The 16,239-nt window shown below is 43.0% G+C and overlaps 1 pseudogene; it reads right to left on the bottom strand.

Moving 5' to 3' along the window:
• Window positions 1-320: 320 nt before the first annotated feature.
• Window positions 321-438, bottom strand: LOC126429217 (5S ribosomal RNA; annotated as a pseudogene).
• Window positions 439-16,239: the final 15,801 nt, after the last annotated feature.

Here is a 16,239-nt window from a genome sequence, read left to right as displayed (position 1 = left end):
TCTTTCTAAAATTTCCAAGAAATAAAGAATAATCGGATACTTGGAGGTGAAGAAGAACGCCGTTCATTACACAGGTGATATTGCTATCCAGTGATTACACGGAACCGGCTGAAATAAAGCACTCCGTCTTCAGGCCACAAGTGGCCCATCGGGACCATCCGACTGCCGTGTCATCCGCAGCTGAGGATGCGGATAGGAGGGGCGTGTGGTCAGCACACCGCTCTCCCGGTCGTTACGATGGTTTTCTTTGACCGGGGCCGCTACTATTCGGTCGAGTAGCTCCTCAATTGGCATCACGAGGCTGAGTGCACCCCTAAAAATGGCAACAGCACATGGCAGCCCGGATGGTCACCCATCCAAGTGACGGCCACGCCCGACAGCGCTTAACTTCGGTGACCTGACGGGAACCGGTGTATCCACTGCGGCAAGGCCATTGCTCCAACCGGCTGAAATAGCAGACTATATTTTCAAGTGAAAATATGTATTTTAAAGGTGAAAGAACTATGTCTAGGAAGTAGTGCATGTGTTGATTTGGGCTATTTTAAGTTTTGAATGGCCACATTCTAACTAAAACGCCATATCTAAAACACAGAAAATAGTTAATGGTACACATGTCTGTATTAAATCAGTGGCACAATTATGACAGCTGCTGCTAGGGCTTAGAACGCGTGAGCGCTGCCTATTTGTACTATAACGACAACTGCAACGCAGCGAGGGCTGATATTGCCGTGGTGGGCGACCACACTTCTCTCGCCGTGAACCCCTGGCGAGTTCGCAGTTGCACTGCTGTAGTGTTCGTGGATCCATTGATTCGCATCCACTGCCAGAGCGCGACCGGAAATTACGCTGCGAGCTAGCGATAGCAAATTGTTTGAGTGCATCGAGCCTGTGTTAGTGCATCTTTCCTCTGTCGAGTCCAGTGAGGTATAAGGGCCTTGTTGTGTACATCACAGCAGTTGACACTAGTTGTCTTACGAGTTGCAGTGATCGTCTTCAGAGGGGAAGCGAGTTATTATTTGAGACCAATTTGATACATCGCAACTGTGCGTTTGAATACACTCAGGCTCTCGATAAAGACAATAAGGATTTTTTTTAATATCTTCTCACAAACATAATAATTTGGCCCAGGACGTAGCCGAGCGTTTGGGATGTATGTTAAGCAAAGAAACTAGTATGACGTCACAAGATCGTTGTGGATGCCTGATTTCCCCTGGGCCTCGCCTCTGTACAAGAAACGTGGCTCTAAGCACTATGGGATTTAACATCTGAGGTCATCAGACCTCTAGACTTAGAATTACTTAAACCTAACTAACCTAAGGACATCACACACATCCATGTCCGAGGCAGGATTCGAACCTGTGACCGTAGCAGCAGCGCGGTTCCGAACTGAAGCGCCTTGAACCGCTCGGCCATAGCGGGGCCCAAACTCATGTTCCGATCATCTCCAAAAATAGGAATGTTATGGGCAGCATGAGAGATAACAATCCTGGGCTTAGTACATCTGGGCTCTGTCGCATTCTCTGCTAATGTGGCAGGTGTTATATAGCACACACTGCGTGCTTAGGCGCTCGGACATCATAGTGTAATTCCTCGTGAACTAGCAAATTTTGTCCTGTGCGTATTTTCGGTAGAAAATTGACGCCATACAATGACAATTTTGGAACACTGTAACCATAGATGCGGAAATCATTTACTTTCGAGCCATAATGGAGTCTACAGTCGAATGCAGCAGATGAAGGAGTGTGAAACAATACGCAAAAATCATGCTACTATGTGTTGTTAATGGTCGAAGGTGACTACCTGGGATGAGTATTATTTCAATACTGATGGCCTGGGGAAGCTGGCATGGGTCAAAACGGAGTTTCATGGAGCTGGTGTCTTACTTCTGGGAAAGGGGGAACCAATGCCTACAATGAACTGTAAAACATTGAGAATTGTGGAGTGTGTGGCAAAGAATGAACGCTTCAATACAAAAAATATCTTTGAAAGTGAAATAATAAAAAAGATGGTACTCTAATTTTTGCATTAATATGTGCTAATTACACGTGTTGTGTACACGATCTGACATAATTGCTGTGTAATGATAAAGAGCATTTACAAAACACGAAGATTATCATTAGCAAATAATAAAAATACTCCCGTAACTGGAACCGTATTCTCCTCCTCCATTATTCTAATCCACACTCTATCACCTTCTACTATATTATAGCGTCTTCAGTAAACATACATTTGATAATAACTTGCCAGATTGTCATTCTTTAACCTTTATTTCCTACCGGTAATATCCACAGACCGTAATTTTGCTATGAATGTTTTGAATCGCTACTATGTTAGCTATCGCGTTGTTAAATCCAAGTGCACTCATATTCCTTCACCCTATATACGCAACGTAAGGCTTGGACAAGAAGGCAAGTCAGCATTGACTGAGCACAATTTAACGGAGGAGCACACTTCCGATTTCGAGAAGACGTCTGTTATGTGTCCAGCGAGTGGTTTCTGAGACAGTGTTATTAATGAGGCAATCGAAAGATGTGTGACACCAAATCTCGGGCGTCATGATAGGGGATTTGCTCCCCGTGCTGTTTGGCAGTCTGCTTTGGAAGCAACAAGACAGCAGCAACACGCTACATCCCGGCGGGCAGCGCTGGACGCCAAGTTCGATCTACCGACCACTGGGACAATCACCAGTTAAAATGTTGTGGAGCGGCCATTGTGGAGATTGAAATGTCAGCGGCCACCGACAGCTAAAAAAGGAGACGTTGTTAGACACCAGTCCTCTCCCATAATATCTTCCCCAGCTCGCTCCTACAGGAACCTATCCATTCGCCATATCTTCTTCTCTTCTTGTACCACCTTCAGACTTAATACGTAATCGAAAATCTCCCCCCAGCGCCCAATATCCCAATATCCTATCCACTAATTACTAGCGCAGGCACCCTGCTGCACCACTACATTTTACATGAGCCTCCGTGCCTTGTCCATCTTCTCCCACTGGAACTTTCACAAAATCCCACGACCCAATGATGAAATCCATCCAGAGATATATACTTCCCTCCCGCCCTAGTCAAAAGGTTCACGCTCATCACAACCCTCCGGTTTCTGCCTTCCCTATCGCCCCACTACCAGCAACACCGCTTTACCATCACAACATCAGCAGCATCATTGAAGATTATCTTTTACTTCTTCTGTAAAATAATATAATTTTGAAAATCTTAAAAAAAATTTCACCAATGTATGCTTTAAAACAAAACTTCCTATTTAATGTAATCAACACATTACTAAATATGTAAAATGTTTCGCTGAAGAGCGGTTTTACTCGCTGGGATCTCGTCCGACATGCGAAATTACAGTAACACATTCGTGACCTCCTTCAGGCAAAGAAACGCGAGGTGGGCGACAGAAATTAATAAACAGTGCTACATTACCCATAAAACTGTACAAGTTATTGAAACGCTTTCCATCGCCTCCTAGTACAAATCATTCAACACACTGTCCTCTCCTTCACAACAACCAAACGTTATGAGACAACTTCAGTAGAGCTAACCTCTTTATCTCATAGCTTGAAGATATCCTCTCTGCTCACAGTGATCCGGACTTCGACTACTCCACAGGCTCCCATATCCACCATCACACCAATTAAGCCTCCCACTCAATGCTACGGCGTTTCGGTACGTGAAAGTACTCAAATCAAACTAAACACGCCCGTTACTAGTCTCAAGAAAAATTAGCACAGCGCTTGGTCGCGACTCTGTTTCTTACCGCGGCCTTAAGAAAAGTCCCAACCACTTCCTACAATCAACGCTTTACTAGGCATTCCTATACACCATTTCCTAACACTAGCCATAGAAAACTCCCAATACGTTCTTGCTCCTTAAAGCTAACAAACCTCCCAGTGAAACCTCATTTCGCGAGTCGTTAGCCTTCCTTCAGTCTTTAACAGGGTACACGAATCCATCACAACGCAGCACTTCCACAAATATTTAGAAAAGCATCTGGTTCTTCACAACACCCAGAATGGTTTCTGTTCAAAATACTCCACAAACGACCAGGTCCTAAACTTCATCCACTTTCGTTCCCTACAAATGAGCAAACACCGTTTCGTTGTCTTTGCCTTCCCTCTGAAGAAGTCTTTGACCGAGTATGGCAGTCCTGTCACCTTCTTAAACTACAAACATATTCACTTTCAATGAATTACATCTACCTCACACGGCCCTCCCGCCGCAGGTTCGAGTCCTCCCTCGGGGATAGTGTTGCCTTAGCGTTGGGGTTGTGTTGTTTGGGGGAAGAGACCAAACAGCGAGGTCGTCGGTCTCATCGGGTTAGGGAAGGACGGCGAAGGAAGTCGGTCGTGCCCTTTCAAAGGAACAATCCCGACATTTGCCTGGAGCGATTTAGGGAAATCACGGAAAACCTAAAAGAGGATGGCCGGACGGGGGATTGAACCGTCGTCCTCCCGAATGCGAGTCCAGTGTGCTAACCACTGCGCCACGTCGCTCAGTTCTGTCCTTATCGTTAAGTTAGTTTAAGTAGAGTGTAAGTTTAGGGACCGATGACCTCAGCGGTTTGGTCCCTTAGGACTTCACACACATTTGAACATTCCTGAACATCTACCTTACAGCTTCCTTTCTGACACAATGCCCCCTTTTTGTCACGTTCAATCATATCATATGTCATATCTTTCATTCATTCTCAGGGGTCTCTTCAGGATCAGTCACATCCTTTTTCCTCTGTGTCCCCAACACTGCTGACATGTGCCAGCCATCTGCCCTCATCCTTTTAATACTGCACACAGACGACATCACGTTCCTTGTCCTCCACTCGACCCACTAAGCTTTTGAACAGCTCCTCCAGATCAGCCTCAATAGTTTCATCAGGCGGTGCAGCCTCTGGTACCTCGAAAGCAGGCAAAAATCATAGGACGTAATCCTTGTCTGCCATTAAAATTTCACCATCAGGGAAGACAGCAAATAATGAAATTTTAGTGGTGCATATACAGTATAGTAGGATGAATACGTGATTAAATTTGTAGATGATAATGGAGTTATAAAGGCTGCAAAATTCAGTAGACAGAGCTGTCACCTCTGGCAACAACAATCGCTCTTACCTGGCTGGTAGAGTCGAACTGAGCTTATATGACAGAGATTGGTACCAAACTTCGATGGTGCTTCAGTTACATGCCGGATTTCATCAGTCATAGAGGTGTGGAGGAGATGACGTGCAACACATGACCGAATGTCTTCGGTGGGCGAGAGGTGTAGCGAAAGTGACGGCCAGGGCGCTCTCTATCGAAGAATGTCAGGACTGAACGGGGAACGCGTGGTATTGCGTCTGATTGTCGAGAGAGAACTCGTAGGTGGTTCAAAGCCACCGGCCTTAAAAGGTTGGAAATGTAATGCCTTGTGTCCAAATTATCGGCTATGTGAACCATATGTTATCGAATTGGCATCCCCTACCATCACGTCAAGTGCTGGGACCTTATGACGACGAAAAATGCAGTCAGGCAGGGTTCATTTTCATTGGAGCCGCCACGTAGGTACATCCATTGTGATGTTGTACGCAATACCGGGACTCGTCTGCGAAGACTGAAAATGTTGCCGTTAGGCGCACTATTGTCGGCACGCCTTTCAAGGAAAGCCGAAAACTGGGCGCCATATTAACAGACCCTGATGCTACAGACCTCAGCCAGTGTGGATATTTTTCTTACTGTAAACGGGCCCATTTTTTGATTTAAGGTACGTGATATGGCTGTACTATCTTGCACGTCTCTACAGCTCAGGATCCTGCCGCTTTCGAATTCCGAGGTGTGCTGGTAGACTGCCACGTTCTTCTCAGAAACAGCCACTATTCAATTCTGATTAATGAATAAGAATCCCACTGCTTAATTTTTCTCTCATTTACAGACATTACGTCGCGTTACTTCCACACACTTCGTGTGGTTGCACCGAAATGTAAATTATTTGCATATCCAAGGGTGTGACACACCTCAAGCCAATCTGAAATTTGTTGCATACAGCCTTCATGACACTACAATTTTAATGCCCAGCATTGTACTAACCATGCAACTAGCACACAATACAATAAAATTTTGAAAACTATTAACAGGGTTGCACATGGGGATTACTGCCTTTCACTGTCTTCTACACCTACAACAGCATATTCAGGCTCTTCCTCACTTTTTCCAATGCAGCCTGCATCTCCCTACTCCCACAATTTTACCAATCCTTACAAGTCGTAGAAGCGTTCTCCACTTCTCTGTTTTTTTTCTCCTACGCATATCCTCTATCAGTTGATAAAATTACTTCTCTCCCCTCAAATATCTTCGACAGCTTGGCAAATGCTATGCACCCTACAAAATCCACGATGAAAACCAAGTTTCTACCCAATCCTCTCCAATCCTGGGTTGCTGCCGCGCCTAAACAAATAGGAACCACTCTTTCTCCACCTACACTCCGCCCTTTTCCTATCTCAAGGCCACTTCAACAAACGCTCTTCCTCATCCAGATATCCATCCTGATGTGTACTCATCCTATTGGATATAGCCTTAGTCCCCATATCCTTTCCTTCTATCAATGCTCGAATACATCTTGTAGCTTCTCATTCCCTCTTTATCCCATTCTAGACTCCAGTTACATACTGCAGAAGAAAATTATACCTGGGAAGACAACGTTTATTTTCATCCGAAGATGATATACCCCACCTGAAAGATAGTAGCCGTACTGGTAATGGTTTCAACGTCGTTATCCAACAGATAGCGAAAGTAGTAGTATGATTGGGTTCTGAACCCAGTTTTGATATCAAATTGATTTTAAAATTGATATGCAAATTAGTTAAATTGATGAATTAATCACCGCAGCAATATGAACATATACATATGTAAAGCTATCTAAAAAAACGAGAAAATGACATAAAACGGTAAAAATATGGAAAAACTGGTATAATTACAACAAATTGATGGGAAATTCGTAAAATTGAGAGAAATACAGAGAAATACGTAAAATCGTGAAAAATACTTGCAAAATTACATAAATTGACTGAGAATTCACGAAAGTAGAGAAAAAGTACCATGAAATGCGGGGAATTGAGGTGGATGGGGGGTATGCGGACACTGAAGACAGAGAAAAGCTTAAAAATTATGCTCGTGCTGGATTCAGTTTTAACCCTCCCCCTGTAAACTATGTGGATTTTTGTGACGCATACTTCAACAGAAGCGGTGTAATTATTACACAGAGGCGCTACATTAAAGCAGGCAAAATATATGTATCCCAGTCCATTTCTGTGTACTCACACATGCAGTCGAATACAGATATTGTCGAATTACGGTTGGTCCTCACAAGAAAAGTTATTCCTTAAGTAATAGAAAAAAAATCAATGATTCCAGAATTAGATTTTCACTCTGCAGCGGAGTGTGCGCTGATACGAAACTTCCTGGCAGATTAAAACTGTGTGCCGTACCGAGACTCGAACTCGGGACCTTTGCTTTTCGCGGGCAAGTGCTCTACCATCTGAGCTACCCTAGCACATTTCACACCGCCTCCTCACAGTTTCAGTTCAGCCAGTACCTCGTCTCCTACCTTCCAAACTTTACAGAAGCTCTCCTGCGAACCTTGCAGAACTAGCACTCCTGAAAGAAATGATATTGCGGAGACATGGATTAGCCACAGCCTAAGGGATGTTTCCAGATTGAGATTTTCACTCTGCAGCGGAGTGTGCGCTGATATGAAACTTCCTGGCAGATTAAAACTGTGTGCCGTACCGAGACTCGAACTCGGGACCTTTGCTTTTCGCGGGCAAGTGCTCTACCATCTGAGCTACCCTAGCACATTTCACACCGCCTCCTCACAGTTTCAGTTCAGCCAGTACCTCGTCTCCTACCTTCCAAACTTTACAGAAGCTCTCCTGCGAACCTTGCAGAACTAGCACTCTTGAAAGAAATGATATTGCGGAGACATGGATTAGCCACAGCCTAAGGGATGTTTCCAGATTGAGATTTTCACTCTGCAGCGGAGTGTGCGCTGATATGAAACTTCCTGGCAGATTAAAACTGTGTGCCGGACCGAGACTCGAACTCGGGACCTTTGCTTTTCGCGGGCAAGTGCTCTACCATCTGAGCTACCCTAGCACATTTCACACCGCCTCCTCACAGTTTCAGTTCAGCCAGTACCTCGTCTCCTACCTTGCAAACTTTACAGAAGCTCTCCTGCGAACCTTGCAGAACTAGCACTCCTGAAAGAAATGATATTGCGGAGACATGGATTAGCCACAGCCTAAGGGATGTTTCCAGATTGAGATTTTCACTCTGCAGCGGAGTGTGCGCTGATATGAAACTTCCTGGCAGATTAAAACTGTGTGCCGGACCGAGACTCGAACTCGGGACCTTTGCTTTTCGCGGGCAAGTGCTCTACCATCTGAGCTACCCTAGCACAACTCACACCGCCTCCTCACAGTTTCAGTTCAGCCAGTACCTCGTCTCCTACCTTGCATACTTTACAGAAGCTCTCCTGCGAACCTTGCAGAACTAGCACTCCTGAAAGAAATGATATTGCGGAGACATGGATTAGCCACAGCCTAAGGGATGTTTCCAGATTGAGATTTTCACTCTGCAGCGGAGTGTGCGCTGATATGAAACTTCCTGGCAGATTAAAACTGTGTGCCGGACCGAGACTCGAACTCGGGACCTTTGCCTTTCGCGGGCAAGTGCTGTACCAGTTTTAATCTGCCAGGAAGTTTCAAGAATCAGTGTGTTTATCAGACTTAAGCCATCCCCTAGAGTTTTCTGTATGAGAGTTGGATCGATGCTACAAATAGCACCTCTAATAGTGTGAGGAGGGTGTACTCAAGAGATGTGGAGTTAGGATGAAATTGCTATATTATCCTACAAGTGAGCAAAACTACCTAACATCAGACTAGGACTTGTTTGCGCAAGAGGAATGCTACCAGAGCCGTGGTGATGCTACTGTAAACAGCAATAAGACTGTTTCATCTCCTTTGGCTACTGATAGTCTGCTTAATCCTCATAAGAAGTTGCTTCTTCTTCGTGTTCATTTTCGTTCAGCAAGGTGTGGATGGCAACTCAATGTATCAACTATCGAAAATATTCATGTCGTTTCTTCCTCGCTCTATTTCCTAGTGAGACATAGCTGCATCCCTAAAATCAGCTTCTACTACTAATACTAAACACGACTGGCGCGGAAAGTGTGAGTGACGGTACGTACATTTCTAATTTAAAAAGACATAAATCCATTAATTTCCTAGCAGACAGAACTCAGTCTTCTGACTTCGTTCTAGTTGGTTTATGAGCAGCTCGAGCGGTGGATATACACTGGCGATGCCTTCCTGGAACACCAGAATAGTGCACAAGGAAGTAGTTATATCATTTTAAAGTTCGTCAACACAGTGATTGGGGTAGGAAATTTATAGGATGGTTATATGTCTGATGCTGGACAAACGTGTGCTGCATTGGAGTATTAAGAGCTTTGCATTCCATCCGACTAATACGTCGGAAACCATATGGCTTTAACAATATATCACTTTTAGATGCAGAACCATGTAGCCATGGCAGTGTGTATTTATGATCTACGATCATTTGTCTCATGCCGGTACCTTCCTGCTACTAATTGCAGACAGTGGAGTGATCTATCAGAATTGATAGCACAGTTGGTTTACGCGAAATGTTTCAAACTCCCTTGATCTGGAGCTCCATCATGTATAAACCACACATTTCTTCTAAACCGTCTGTTATATCACCGCAACACTATCATGTCTGCTATACACCGATAAGGGGTGCTAACTTCATAGACATGCACACACCTGGAGGAATATTGTACATTTGTATGGGTTCCGTGGGTAAGATTGCTATGGAAAGTCTTTACCGAAAAGCAGTTACAGACACAACTTGCTCTGTTCCTTCAAGAAACATGGAATGTAGTAGGTGTAGGGCCCTCATACTTCTTGTCAGTCTCAGATTAAATTGTCGACCGTTTTGCAGAGAGGATTTGTCAAGGACAATGTGGGAGCGATCTGTCAATCTCCTACTTTATCCTACGAATGCGAGAATACTCTGTGACGCCCGTCCACACAGGGAAAGATGGCCAGTTGTAATCGTTAATTCTGCACTACTATCAATGTGCTGTAAATATGTAGTAACCTAATTGCATCGGTATAGGACGCTGCCTGGTGTACTTTGGTGTACATGAGGGAATGGATGTACTGCACAGTCACCTATCTGCATTCGCAATCTAGTATATGGTACTTTAAAGTAGTGGAGGGGTGATTTAACGATGATGCAGAAACTGGGAAGCCGCTTGCACAGACCTGCTTAAAGGATACAGATGGATATGGTCTTCCTCCAGTACAGTCGAAAAAACTTCAACCACCGGCCACGTGCTTCAATGGAGCGATATGTGTGTGTATGTGATATGCTCGATGTCAACATGCAGACGGTATTAGTTTTCTGATACATCAGAAGAGAGAGAGGCAATGAGGTTTTATACAGGGTTCTAGTAAAAGAAGTGGTACAACTGGTTAAAGTTTTGGTGCGGATAGTTCTCTCAAAACTACACCGATTTTGCTCATAAAACTACATAAACTGGCTGTATCCATTCTCGTGGAATCAAGATTGTGTTCATGCAAGTCCTGTGTTATTTCATACCTGATAACCTCTATTTATAAAGCAGACATCACTTGAATTACAGCTCGTTGTTGTTGTTGTTGTCGTGGTCTTCAGTCCTGAGACTGGTTTGATGCAGCTCTCCATGCTACTCTATCCTGTGCAAACCTCTTCATCTCTGAGTAACTACATCCTTGTGAATCCGCTTAGTGTATTCATCTCTTGGTCTCCCTCTACGATTTTTACCCTCCACGCTGCCCTCCAATACTAAATTGGTGATCCCTTGATGCCTCAGAACATGTCCTACCAACCGATCCCTCAGAACATGTGCTACCAACCGATCCCTTCTTCTTGTCAAGTTGTGCCACAAACTTCTCCCCAATTCTATTCAATACCTCCTCATTAGTTATGTGATCTACCCATCTAATCTTCAGCATTCTTCTGTAGCACCACATTTCGAAAGCTTCTATTCTCTTCTTGTTCAAACTATTTATCGTTCACGTTTCACTTCCATACATGGCTACACCCCATACAAATACTTTCAGAAACGACTTCCTGACACTTAAAACTATACTCGATGTTAACAAATTTCTCTTCTTCAGAAACTCTTTCCTTGCCATTGCCAGTCTACATTTTATATCCTCTCTACTTCGACCATCATCAGCTATTTTGCTCCCCAAATAACAAAACTCCTTTACTACTTTAAGTGTCTCATTTCCTAATCTAATTCCCTCAGCATCACCCGAGTTAACTCGACTACATTCCATTATCCTCTTTTTGCGTTTGTTGATGTTCATCTTATATCCTCCTCGTTGTAGAACCAAGAAATGATAGTGTTTTCCCCGACATGTGAGTAGATTGCGTGAAAGAGGCTGTGATGATGAAATTGCTTACAAAACTAGAATGCAAGAATCTGCTGCTATTGCAAATGACTGTCTGCTATATGATGGAAACTTGTAAGGGGTTCATTATGTAAGAGGTTTATTGTTCACTACCCTACTGGAGCAAACGTAATTTCGATGTATTGCTCACGCGCTGCGATATAAAACATCTCTGCTGCAATAGAATCGCAGGTCAGAGCAGTGTCGGAAGCAGTAATAATCGCTCGCTCCTACACAGCAGTCGCAAGAGTTCGTTGTTATGGAGCAGTCGCAATAGCTCGCTGTTAACGGAGAAATCGTAGTAGCTCACCGCTTCAGTACAGTTGCTAGCCATGTAAGAGCAATAGCAGTCGCCGCTGGTGCAGCGCAGTTCATTGCCATGTAGTGTAAGGTAAACTTTATTATTCCTCATCACCATGCGCGTTCTTAAATTCGTTGTCTGAAATGTTAATATGAATTTGTTTCAATCTTGGTAAACTTCATTATTCTTCATCGCCATGCGCGTTCTTAAATTTGTTGTCTGAGATGTTAATATGAATTTGTTTCAATCTTTTTGTGATTTGTCAGCACTAATTAAGTCAGACTTGTAATGCTCAGTTTTATATGTAATGGTTTGCAGAAATGTTTTCTATAATAAGGTTTTTCAGAACATAATTTTTTACCAGTCATTTACTTGAATTTAAATATTTTACGAATTTTCCCTGATCATAGTCATGTGTTGTTCAATAATCAGCTATGCAGCTGTGTCAACAAACAAAGTCAGTTTTTTTCCTAATAGTTCAAATCTCAGACAAATGTTGTTCAGTAGTAGTAGATACGCCAGCATTGCACTAAGTTATGCCATTTAGGAGCAGATATATATACAACGTTATCCGGCGAAACCATTGTGAGGTAAGAATGTTTTCAGTATATTCAGGTTGATTTCACAGGGCCATGACGTAGCGCTGCTTAAGTCCAAAATTTATCAGTTTCAATTCTCAGTCAATTTTGTACAGAAAATTTTTATATACGGAAAGGTTGCAAACTTTACAGACAAGTTGGTTAATAGGAGTTATGGAGCACAAAAGTCAAATGTAAGCATGCAGATGGTATTTGTTTTCGACGTATCGGACGAGAGTAGGATGCGTTAAAATCTTGTAGGAGGTTCTCTTACAAGACAGGCGCTCACGGTTTGTTTCATAAACGCCAGTGTGATATTGGATCGCATTGGAAAAATGGGAACTGCCATAGTGTACAAAAGAGCAATGTGCTCTTGAATTATAGCTTGGCGCGAAAGGCTGTACTCTGTAATTTTAATCCCACTATTTTAATCTTTTTAAGCGAAAAAAGTAAACTTGTATAATTTAACACTAATTACCTCAAGAGTAGCAATGTGGTTGCTGCCTATCCTTCCTCCCTCTTACGTATAGGGAATGAAAAACATCAAGAAAGAAAAAGAGTCCACAGTACTTCGACAAAAGATGAAATGACAGTGTCTACCTTCTGAAACGTCGCAGACTCACTGCGAACTGATGCGGCAAGAACTGAGAAATTTTATTTAATATTGTTATTGCCTTGTGAAACTATTAAACGAGCTGTGACATAAAGAAAGCCTTAATAGATTCCAAAAGTATTGGCTATGAAGTCAAAAAGCAAACAACTATATTCTGTGTGTGTTAGAGACGTCGCAAAATGGCGTAGTGGAGTCACCGACTACATCACGCGACACGGACTCGTCGCACGTGAACAAACACGACGTCTCAGAATTGAGAAAAAAGTGGTCTCATTATTTACATCTGTCATATTTGTAAGAAAACAGTGCCTTTGTCTATCAACTACACTTGACGTGATAAGTTACAAACCAAATCAAAGTGAACATTAGTCTAAGGTTCCTTTCGGGAATCTAGTTTGTTTACCTCCAACTTCCCCCCTTCCCCACAACTTTTTTCCCCGTTTTGCTGATATCAGTATTTTGTGCCAATCTTTTCATCTATAGTTACTTACAATGTCTAACATCCTGTAATATTTATTGACTAATAGTATAGTTCTTATCATTGCCTAATTAGGTATTACTGGAGGTATTAGTACGTGTTTCATTAACCTGATCTCTCTTTTGATGAAATGAGATGTCTTGTGTCTAGGGCCTCCCGTCGGAAGAACCGGTCGCCTGGTTCACTGGTACAAGTCTTTTGAGTTGATGCCACTTGGGCGACTTGCACTTCGATGGGGATGAGATGATGATGATGATGAGGATAACACAACACCCAGTCCCTGAGAGGAGAAAATCTCAGACCAGCCGGGAATCGAAACCAGACCCTTTTGCACGGCATTCCGTCGCGCTAACCACTCAGCTATCGGACGGACCATTCTTTTGATAAGGATTTATTGCTTTGTGAACTTATTCTTTATAGCATTTCAATTTTTATTACTTTAATTTTTTTCTGGCAATTTAGTTTTAGATATCCAAATGCAGTATCGAATTTCCTACGCATCGTTCAATGTTTCCTTCTAGACATATGGCTTCAGAAGGTTATTTTCTCAGTTTGGTGTCAACGTTTCATTGCAGTAGCTCTATCTGTAATATTGTTCCTTATTGACTTGTGTGTGTTATTTACTATCCTGATATGTAAAACCAGATGTAATAATTGCGTGTATTTTGTATTCTCTGAATTGGTTTACAAAACATACTGTCATGCAAAGCCAACTGTAATATTCTTATACTATACTGTTAATAATAAGCAATGTAACAAACAGAAATACAGTTACCTATCCAGACAGCAAAACCACAAAAACAAGTGTAATAACCGTGTGTGTTAACCTAAGAAATAAGTATCAGAGCCCGCATCTCGTGGTCGTGCGGTAGCGTTCTCGCTTCCCACGCCCGGGTTCCCGGGTTCGATTCCCGGCGGGGTCAGGGATTTTCTCTGCCTCGTGATGGCTGGGTGTTGTGTGCTGTCCTTAGGTTAGTTAGGTTTAAGTAGTTCTAAGTTCTAGGGGACTTATGACCACAGCAGTTGAGTCCCATAGTGCTCAGAGCCATTTGAACCATTTAAGTATCAGACTTTAACTCGTTTCTTCAAATAACTCATTAGTTCAGAGGTATGGCAAATAAAAGTAGTTAGACTACTATTCTGCATCGATAACAATATATGTGGTTGGTGGTACACTATTATTCGCCAGTCTAATTAGGCACAAGTAATGAAGCTGAGTAGGACAGCAGAAAAGATTGCAACTCCCTACTTACCTAACAGACTTCACTTTAGATTTAGATAAAAGATGGTGCAGCAATACAAGGAAAGTTTAGCCGCTCGAAAAAAAAACTACAGCCCCCATTTGCTTAATCAAACAGACTGATTTCATGAAAACAAAGGAAATTTGGAGAGGGGGGGGGACTTCTACATCAACATATTTGGTACTCAACAGTGCACCGATTCACTATAAACTGTTTAACGTTACTATATATCACCATTAATCATCAACTTAGTATTTCCTTTCATTAATACGTAATGTGAAAGCAGCAAACAATTTATCTAATGTGGTCTCTGAATCTGGCATAACCTTACGTAATCATTTTAACACAGAAAATAATGATGATGTCCTACAACTCCTAGACAGAGCGTAGGGGACGATGCGCGAGACCCGCACCGCTGTACTAGGCAAGGTCCTTCTGGAGGTGGTTTGCCATTGCCTTCCTCCAACCGTAATGGATATTAATGATGATGATGAAGACGACACAACAACATCCAGTCATCTCGAGACAGGTGAAAATCCCTGGCCCCGCTGGAAATCGAACCCGGGACCCCGTGTTCGGGAAGCGAGAGCGCAATCGTGAGACCACGAGAAAATAATAGCAATGTTAATTATGAAATTCTCAGTTATTCTTTCCATCAATTATTTCACTGATTAATCACTGATTTGCCAACAATATATTAAAGATTCCACAGTCTTGGCTTAATACAGGTCACTCTGAATTTTCCTTTACCAGGCTCAGATCCTGCTTGGTGTATGAGCGGGATAAATTACTAGGTGGACATAATTGTTAATTTGGATGATGGTTATTATTCTTAAAGCACATTTCAACTTCCTGGCACACACTATAACACATAACTAAAATGTCTTACCCCGCTGTGATCAGCGACGGTGGCGTTGGTGGCAGCAACTGCAGTAATATCAGAACGGCCAAGAGCAGTTATCCATGTCATACTTATTTCCTCTTCATAGCGATGATCTATCTTATAATCAACAGCCCGTTTTTCTCCCCATACCAAGCCGTGATTAACTGCAGTTACCAACCGAGGCAAGATGCAACAATATGGCGCACTCCACACTATGCTGGCGCTGTACGTGCTGCCTCTAAGATCACTGGCCACCGACTGACTTTGTTCGCGCCAGCCAAACCGCGCCAAACGTTTCCGCTCCCACCTTTTCCTATGCTTACACAGCTTTCCGTTCCTGACGGAACTACTCCATCTATTATACTACACATTTATCATACAGGCCGGCCGGGATGGCCGAGCGGTTCTAGGCGCAACAGTCTGGAACCGCGCGACCGCTGCGGTCGCAGGTTCAAATCCTGCCTCGGGCATGGATGTGTGTGATGTTTTTGGGTTAGTTAGGTTTAAGTAGTTCTAAGTTCTGGGGGACTGATGACCTCGGAAGTTAAGTCCCATAGTGGTCAGAGCCAAGCCATATCTCACAGAGGCCTAAGTGAGTGCCAGTAACTATTACATACATAATCACATTATAGCACCTTTTTACGTTTAATAATTATAA

The sequence above is a fragment of the Schistocerca serialis genome, chromosome 1, assembly GCF_023864345.2.
Source record: "Schistocerca serialis cubense isolate TAMUIC-IGC-003099 chromosome 1, iqSchSeri2.2, whole genome shotgun sequence".
NCBI classification, from domain to species: domain Eukaryota; kingdom Metazoa; phylum Arthropoda; class Insecta; order Orthoptera; family Acrididae; genus Schistocerca; species Schistocerca serialis.
Note: the sequence above shows the minus strand (reverse complement) of the source record. Positions and strands in the feature narration are given on the sequence as shown.